We start from the raw sequence: 7,883 nt of genomic DNA on the forward strand, positions 1-7,883 counted from the left end.
AACCAAAACCAAAAAACAAACAAACAAACAAAAAGACTTATACCAGGAGGCAGGTAGGTGGCACAGTGGCTAAAGCACTGGCCTTGGATTCAGGAGGACCTGAGTTCAAATCTGGCCTCAGACACTTGACACTTGTTAGCTGTGTGACCCTGGGCAAGTCAATTAACCCTTATTGCCCTGTGAAACAAAACAAACAAACAAACAAACAAACAGACTTATACCAATTTTGTTTAGGTCTGAATGCTTAAGTACATTTCTTCCAATAATGACTATCTTAATTTTAAGGCATCGTGAGATTTCACTTTAAGTGGAAATATTTTACACCAGTGGTTTGTAACTTGAATAGAAACAGATGTCTAAAGGATGAGAATAGAATTGAAAAACCACAAGTTAGCATTCTCTATACTGCACTATATTTATTTATTTAAACATTTTCTAGGTAAATTTTAATCCACTTCTGCAGGAGGGGCCTCATATTTGACACTTGTATTTTACACTACTAGTGATATTAAATAAATTTTCTTCTGCATTCACTTTGGTTATTTCAAGTTCAAATCATCTTTTACAGAAACTTTATGAAAGAAAATTATATAGACTTTAAGAAAATTTATCCCTAAGGCCCCTTTTCAGTAATGAAAAACCATATGGCTAAAGATTTATTATTATCATGCTCAACTGTATGATCATCAGGTTAATGATTTATAGTGGCACAGAAAGAGCCCAGTCTTTCATGGAGCTGCTAATTTCAGAGCGCATTATTAATAAAGAGAAAGCAAAGCAATACTCCAAAAGACTCATGGCTTTATTGATATGACTACTCCCTGCACAGTTACCACTTACAACAACTCTATACCTTAGTGGATGGTCCGCATGAGTTGCTCATTATTTGGTGGGCAAATTCTGGTAATGGACCTCTCCAAACTTAGCTGGGTTGATTTTTGGACATCAGATAATCTCTTTCAGACCTACCTTACTATGACCTGGTAGCATAGCCTTTGAAAGAATCTAGGGTTACCTGCATGCCATGATGAGACACTGGAGTAAGACTTCAGTGGGATATTTAATTGAGGCTAAGGACAATTAGCTATGAAACAAATGCAACAACAATAGCAACAGTAACAATACCATGACTCTTAGGGAAAAATTCTTAAGTTTTCTAAATGTACATACCTATACTTCTCTTTTGGCTTGCTGGGAAAATATTTTCCTTATTTTTCCTGCATCCAAGTGTCCAAAGGTCATTCCAATACTCTTTGATATCTGAGTGACCGATGCTAATTCACAAGATGGGCGAGACATAATTTAGTGGACCTATCTTCTCAGACCATGCCCATGAGTTTTAGATTTCATGTGTATAAATTTATATGACTTGCATGATAGACCACATTGGTTCCATGTGTATTCCTTTAATAAGGAAAACATGGAATCACCATTACAGCCTTATCCCACTGATACTCATATTTTCTTCAGAAATAGGATCCCTGGGAAGCTGCAATTTAACAACTACATGGCTCTGACCTGCACCATGTGGAGGTGAGACAGGATTTAGTAATAATGAACAGACCCCTTTGAGTTCTTAAAATGGAAGCATATTATGTAGAAGAACCATGCCTGGTACACAAACCTTTTGTCACAGTGATCACAATGACCCTTTCAAGTCAAATAAATGTTTTTCTTTAAATCCTTTCTAAAAGCAAAAACTTAGAGTTGGAGTCATCCATTCTACAGAAAAGATAGTTTAAGTGTGACTCAGTAAGGTTCTTAAAGTTATTATAAGGAAGGCACCAACCTTTCTTGCAGGTGTTCTTCATCTGAAAAAAGGGAGGATATACCTAGATTAAATGGGAAAGTGAAGATCGACATTACAAAGCATTTTTGGACCCTATATGTAGGTTGACACTGGAAAAGTCCACTATTTTTTCCCTTTAAAATTATGGTAGACAATAATCTATCTTAGTTTAGGTATTTTGAGGGACTTAAATGAGATGACTACTTGGCTTTCCCCCCCTTTATTCTCTTTCACTGCTTTTCAAATGGAATGGTGTAGTTTTATGGCCAATTTCCACATGCTTCTGTCTGAACACATAAATTTCTTTGGAAATTAAACATTTTAAATAAAGATTATTCATTGCAACATAAGCCATGTTTAGATTATCGGAATTTGTAGCAGTTGTTTTAGAGTATCCTGGGACTTCTCCTTGTTTCCATATTTTCTCCTTAAATTATAAGCATTTCCTGACCCTTTGCCAAAACTTTGGTAGTGAAATATTATTAGGAAGATCAAACATATATCATATGAAAGAAACATCTGCTGTAGTTATTGTTTTTCAAAAGTTCAGGTTGCCTACAAGGTCCTTCTGGCCATATTTTTCTTAATTCTTGCCTTAGTGGCAAGGATAGATCAAGAGCTTCTCTGTTTCATGTTTGAAAGCAGGATGAGCGGAAGGAATTAAAAGTAAGATTGTTTCTGAGGGAAAAAAATAACCCATCCAAACCGGATTCAACTTTTTCTAGTCCTGAAGACTAAACTCAAACTCTAGCGCATACCATAGGAAATGGACAAGGAAAGCAAAAATGAAGTATGGAAGATATTTGGGAAACAGCTGACATTTAATTTTTCCCCCTTTATTCCCCTGCCTAATTCCCACTCACTGCTTCTATACCAAAGAGGTAGTCCTTTCCTGGGCCAACACTCTTCCTATTTCCTCTACCCCCTGCTTCCCAATCAGCTGTCATGCCTGCAATACTCTTTTGAAATAGATCACAATGAGGAAAGTAATTTATATTTTAATGACAAGGCACAGTTATGTGTTGGACACAGAGGGTTTAGAGCCCTGGGAGGTAATTACTCAGGTTGAAAGGTGCTTCATCTGTTCTGATTGCAGCTTCCAACTGAGCCATATTCTCGGAGAAAGTGGTAATGGCAGAGGTCTGGGATATAGTGCTATGAAATTGCATTTACAGAATATTATCTTGATTCTCCACTTGTTAAAATTAAAATTAATTACAAACATTGTACCTTTTAAAAACACTGAAAACAGCTAAATTTGATGTTTAAAACCTGGCATGTTACTGAAAAAGAAATGGCACAGCATATTAGAAAGACTATTAGACTAGGGGTTAGGAAGGAGACTTGGGGGCTGGTCCCAGTTCTGCCACTTATTACTAATTGTTTAACACTTTAAAAATTGCTGATCTTCTCTGAGCTTCAGTTTTCCTTTCTGTGTCTTTTGGCATTTAAGCATTATGGTCCAAAATTGCATATTTTAGTCCTCAATGGATCTTTAGTTTCATTGATGTAGATATTGTTTTAGTTTTTGATAACTATAAGCCATCAATACTATCCCTCTTCTATGTCCCAATAGATCTTTCATAGAAGGTCAGCCTAAAGGGTTGGGAAGACTTACTCTAGGGATTTTTCTGCATGAAATTCTGTAGTTTAAGCAGCCCAACCCTTAGTATTACAAAACCATTGATTATTGGAGCTTGAAGGAAACTTAGAGAACATCTAAATAAAGTTCTCTCACTTTGTAGATGGGAGAGCTGAGACCCAAAGTTGAAATGTCTTAGCCAAAATCTCATAAATATTAAATGTTGGAGTGAGGCCTTGATCTCAGGTTGCCTTGACTCTATGTACAACTGCTGATTCCATAATGCCATGATACATGTATATTAATGCAGTTTTTCTCCACATTATGATTTTTCACTTATTCTGAACCTGATTCCAAATGAATGCATGAAAAATAAACATTTTATTAAGTTCTTAGAATTTGCTATGCACTCTGCTAAAGAGAAAAAAAGATACATGTACAAAAATGACAATCTTCACTCCAAGGAAATTACAACACATAGGTGAGGGAAGGGAGGTTTGGTCTAGAGTGCACAGGAACGGTGAATGGAGCCATAGGACAATCAATTAACAAGCTCTTTCCAGAATGACAGTTATATTGATTTGATTTCTGTGCCTGAACATTTAGTATTAGTAGGAGTATAAAAATATGGGTGGATAGTTTAACTGAATGGATATAGTGAGCTATCATGGAAGAGTCAGAAGTTCTGAGAGAAGTTATTCTTTGCTTTTTTGGCTTACAGTGATTTATTATAATGCCTTTTACTAATTCATTGATTAGAAGCTGGTTAATTAAGGCTTATGCAGAATAAGTCCAATCCAAAACTAATGAAGTAATGTCTTAAGGCTTGCATTTTATGAGGGAAAGATGATTTCTTCTTTCTGGGTGCATTATCTTTTATCTCCAAGTATCATTTAATAAATACTCTAGTTCAGTGGTCATATAATAAAAGTTACCACACAGGTCATTCGCTACTCAAGATTTCTAATATCATTTCAATCAGAAATGGTGATATGCTCATAATATATATTCAACAAGAGTCAGGCCAAGAATTATGCAATGATAAAAATGCACGTGGCCCCAAATCCTACCCTCAGAATGATATTAACAAAATAATACACCTAAATGAATGTTCAGATTTCAGTTGTGTGTAACAAGAAAATAAGAAGGGGGATCATGGACTTGCTATTCAATGTCAGAAGTGACTTCACGGAGGAATTAGAATTTCAGTAGATTCTTGAAGGAAAATAACTTTATAAGTATGTATGCACATATATGTGTTTCTTACCCTGAAATTATCTGATGCTAGCAAACTGTTGGAGAAACAGTACCTTCCACAGTTCAAATGGTAAGCTGATTACTTCATGATTCTGTACTCAGCTGTGTTGTAAGTGCATTAGATTTTATTTCATTTTTCATGTCTTTTTTTTCTTTTAGAGAGAAAGATTGGTTTTAGAGGTGGGATTTAGGGTGGGGAAAGAATCCCATCAGGAAATCATGAATGTGTTGCTTATATGATAAATCATCTCTGGGAATATGAACAATTGAGTAGAGGAAGCTACACTGTGTGTTATTTATTTTCCACTTTGCAAAAAGAGTACTTCCACCACACACAGTCCATTACTAAATAAAAGTTTTAATGGGTTCTTCCTTGATGATATCTCTTGGGTTTACTTACCTTGGGCAAGTCTCTTATCCTCTCTGGGCTCAATTTCCTCACTGGTAAAGTAAGTGGCTTGGAAAAGCTCTAAATCTATAAGACTCTAAGAACCTTTTATTTTCCAAGTTCAATCAATAACCTAGTCCAGGCCATTAGTGCTTTTCCCTGATGTTGCTGCCTTCTAACTGGACTTTCCTGTTTCTAGGCTCTTCTCATGCTCTAATAGTTTTGTTAACCTAAGTCCTATTGTTGATGCTGCTGTCATTACTAGTAGTAGCAGTAGTATTAGTATTATTTTGCAAATAGAAATGTTTTTCTGAGAAATTCAATGGGTTTCACGAGAGTGCCAATGTATGGCACACACAAAAAGTTCATAACCCCTGTTCTAAAAGAATGCTTTTTACCTATATTACTTATGTTAATAATAACTCATTTTTTAGCAATTAAAGGCTTGAATAGTACCTTATCAACACATCATTTAATAAACATTTCTCAAGGAGTTGGTATACTCCAGTGTGGCTGTGTCATAAAGTGCAAAAAAATGGAATGGTATCTAATAATAAGGATAGACAGATAGTTTGGGACCAGGTTGTAAAAAATAAGAAAATCCAAACAAAGGAGTATATATTTTATCCTAGAGACAATAGGGAGCCACTGGATTTTATACAGTTGATTTTATTTGAGCTTATAATAACTCTATAAGGTAGGTGTTCTTATTACCAATTTAAAGAGGAAGAAGCTGAGGCTCAGAGTGGTTAAAGGATTTGCCCATGGTCACAAGGATAGGAAGTGCCAGATGTGGAATTTTAATTCATTTCTTCTTGACTACAAGGCCATAAACAAATATACTGGTAGATTTCTTCTATGTAACACTATGTTGCTGGAAATGCAGCCATAATCCTATCAACTATTATACTAAGGACCACACATCTGAAAATGAAGTTAATAGTGCTCATCAACAGTGGCACCAGCTTCTTTGCTGGCTTTGTGGTGTTCTCCATCCTGGGCTTCATGGCCATGGAACAGGTATGCACATCTCCAAGGTGGCTGAGTCAGGACTATGGCTGGCTTTTATTGCCTATCCCAGGGCTATCACCCTGATGCCTATGGCCCCACTCTGGGCTGCCCTCTTTTTCTTCATGTTACTGCTTCTGGGCCTGGACAACCAGTTTGTAGGGCTAGAAGGACTCATCACTGGCCTCCTACTATTTTTGTTTTCATTAGGAGATCTCTGTTGCTCTGTGCTGTGTAGTCTGCTTCACCATTGATCCTTCCATGGTTACTGAAGGTGGCATGTACATCTTCCAGCTGTTTGACTACCGTTCGGCCAGTGGTATGACTTTGCTGCGGCAGGCTTTTTGGGTGGGTGCAGTGGTTGCCTGGGTTTTTGGTGCTGACTGGTTCATGGATGAAGTTGCCTGTATGATCAACTACTAGCCTTCCCCCTGGATGCTACCACATCCTCGGGGCCAAGGGGACATTCACTGAGCATTGGTGAAACCTGAACCAGCCAGTGTGGGGTCTCCATCACTTGGAGTACAAGGCTCAGGACTCTGATGTCAGGGGCCTGACCACCCTGATACCAGTGTCTGAGAGCAACAAGGTCATTGTGGTGGAGAGCATCATGTGACCTTCCCTAAGGGGGTGGGGCAGGAAGGGGGCACCTGCCTCTGCCCCAGTGCCCCAAGGCAATGGGGAGAGACAGCTGAACTCTCCCTCCCTTTGCCTACCCCTCACCAGCGTCCCTCCTTGTAGCCATAGTAAAACCCCCTCTCACTCCTTTCAACCCCCCTTCCCTAAGACCCTGAGGAGGGGGATCCTTTTCTTTATGATACTGATAGAGGGGAGCCAGGTCAGACTGGGGCAGTGTTGTATGAGTGCTTGAGTTGAACTGGTTTTCGCTTTCCTTTTTTAAAAATAAAACACCAAAAAAAAAAAAAAAAGTTAAGAAGCATTGCTAAAAGACAACAATTGAAAAAGCCACCCCTCCCCATTCTATCCCTTCTATGACCACCAAACATAACAAATGTTCATGCCTCTTGAAATTTGTCACCTTGACCACAGAGGCTCAGTGAATTTCATTGAAAATCCTCTTCTCAAAAGGAATGATTATATGTGCCTTAGTTTCTCTCACATAGGAATATAGTCCATGGGTGGACATTTTTTTTGCATCTGGGAATATTTCCCAGGAAGTCCATCCATTGTTTGTGTAACTGTGGATAGCGTTAATTTAGCAGATTTACAATAGTCTACTATTTTGGACATTCAAAAATAATATGGGCAAATTCTACCCTCTAACAGAAGGTTATAAAGACCAAAAATGGAAAGAAGTATAGCACAGAGAAGCATTCTTAATGACTGAGTATCATATCTGTCATCAAGCACCAAATATTATTTTTGGCCCTGATTTCTTCTGTCATGGCCAGGTTGCTGTGAGGTCCTAAGGAGACTGGTTTGGGAACCCATGTAAGTAAATCATTACTCCCCCTTTATGTCATCAACCTTTAGCTGAGTTCCGTAATGGGCGCAGACAAGAGAGGCAATATATAGTGTGAAAGAGGAAATTACAGTGCATTCTTGGCAGAGAAGTAAAAAAAAAATAGCTTATTGACGCAGTAGTGGGGGATTTGTTAAGTAGGAAAAGAGAATAATGAGGGTGACTGGGCAGTGAGGGAGAAGGTAGATTTCAGAGGGAGTAGATAATCTACCCAGTATATAAATTATTGATGAGAACTAGGAAGAGTAATGACTAATTATTTATCTAAGTTTGCCAATGATATGTGATCATTTTTTCCTTAGTGAAGAATAAACTTCCCCTAAGACAGTGCATTTGTCTTGCTTCTCAGCAGAGTAGAACAATTAGCAAATTTATT

The 7,883-nt window shown here is 37.7% G+C and overlaps 1 pseudogene; it reads left to right on the forward strand.

Annotated features, from left to right (window-relative positions):
* Positions 1 to 6,038: 6,038 nt before the first annotated feature.
* On the forward strand, positions 6,039 to 6,640 carry LOC122753602 (annotated as a pseudogene).
* The last annotated feature ends 1,243 nt before the right edge of the window (positions 6,641 to 7,883 follow it).

This window comes from Dromiciops gliroides, chromosome 4 (assembly GCF_019393635.1).
Source record: "Dromiciops gliroides isolate mDroGli1 chromosome 4, mDroGli1.pri, whole genome shotgun sequence".
NCBI classification, from domain to species: domain Eukaryota; kingdom Metazoa; phylum Chordata; class Mammalia; order Microbiotheria; family Microbiotheriidae; genus Dromiciops; species Dromiciops gliroides.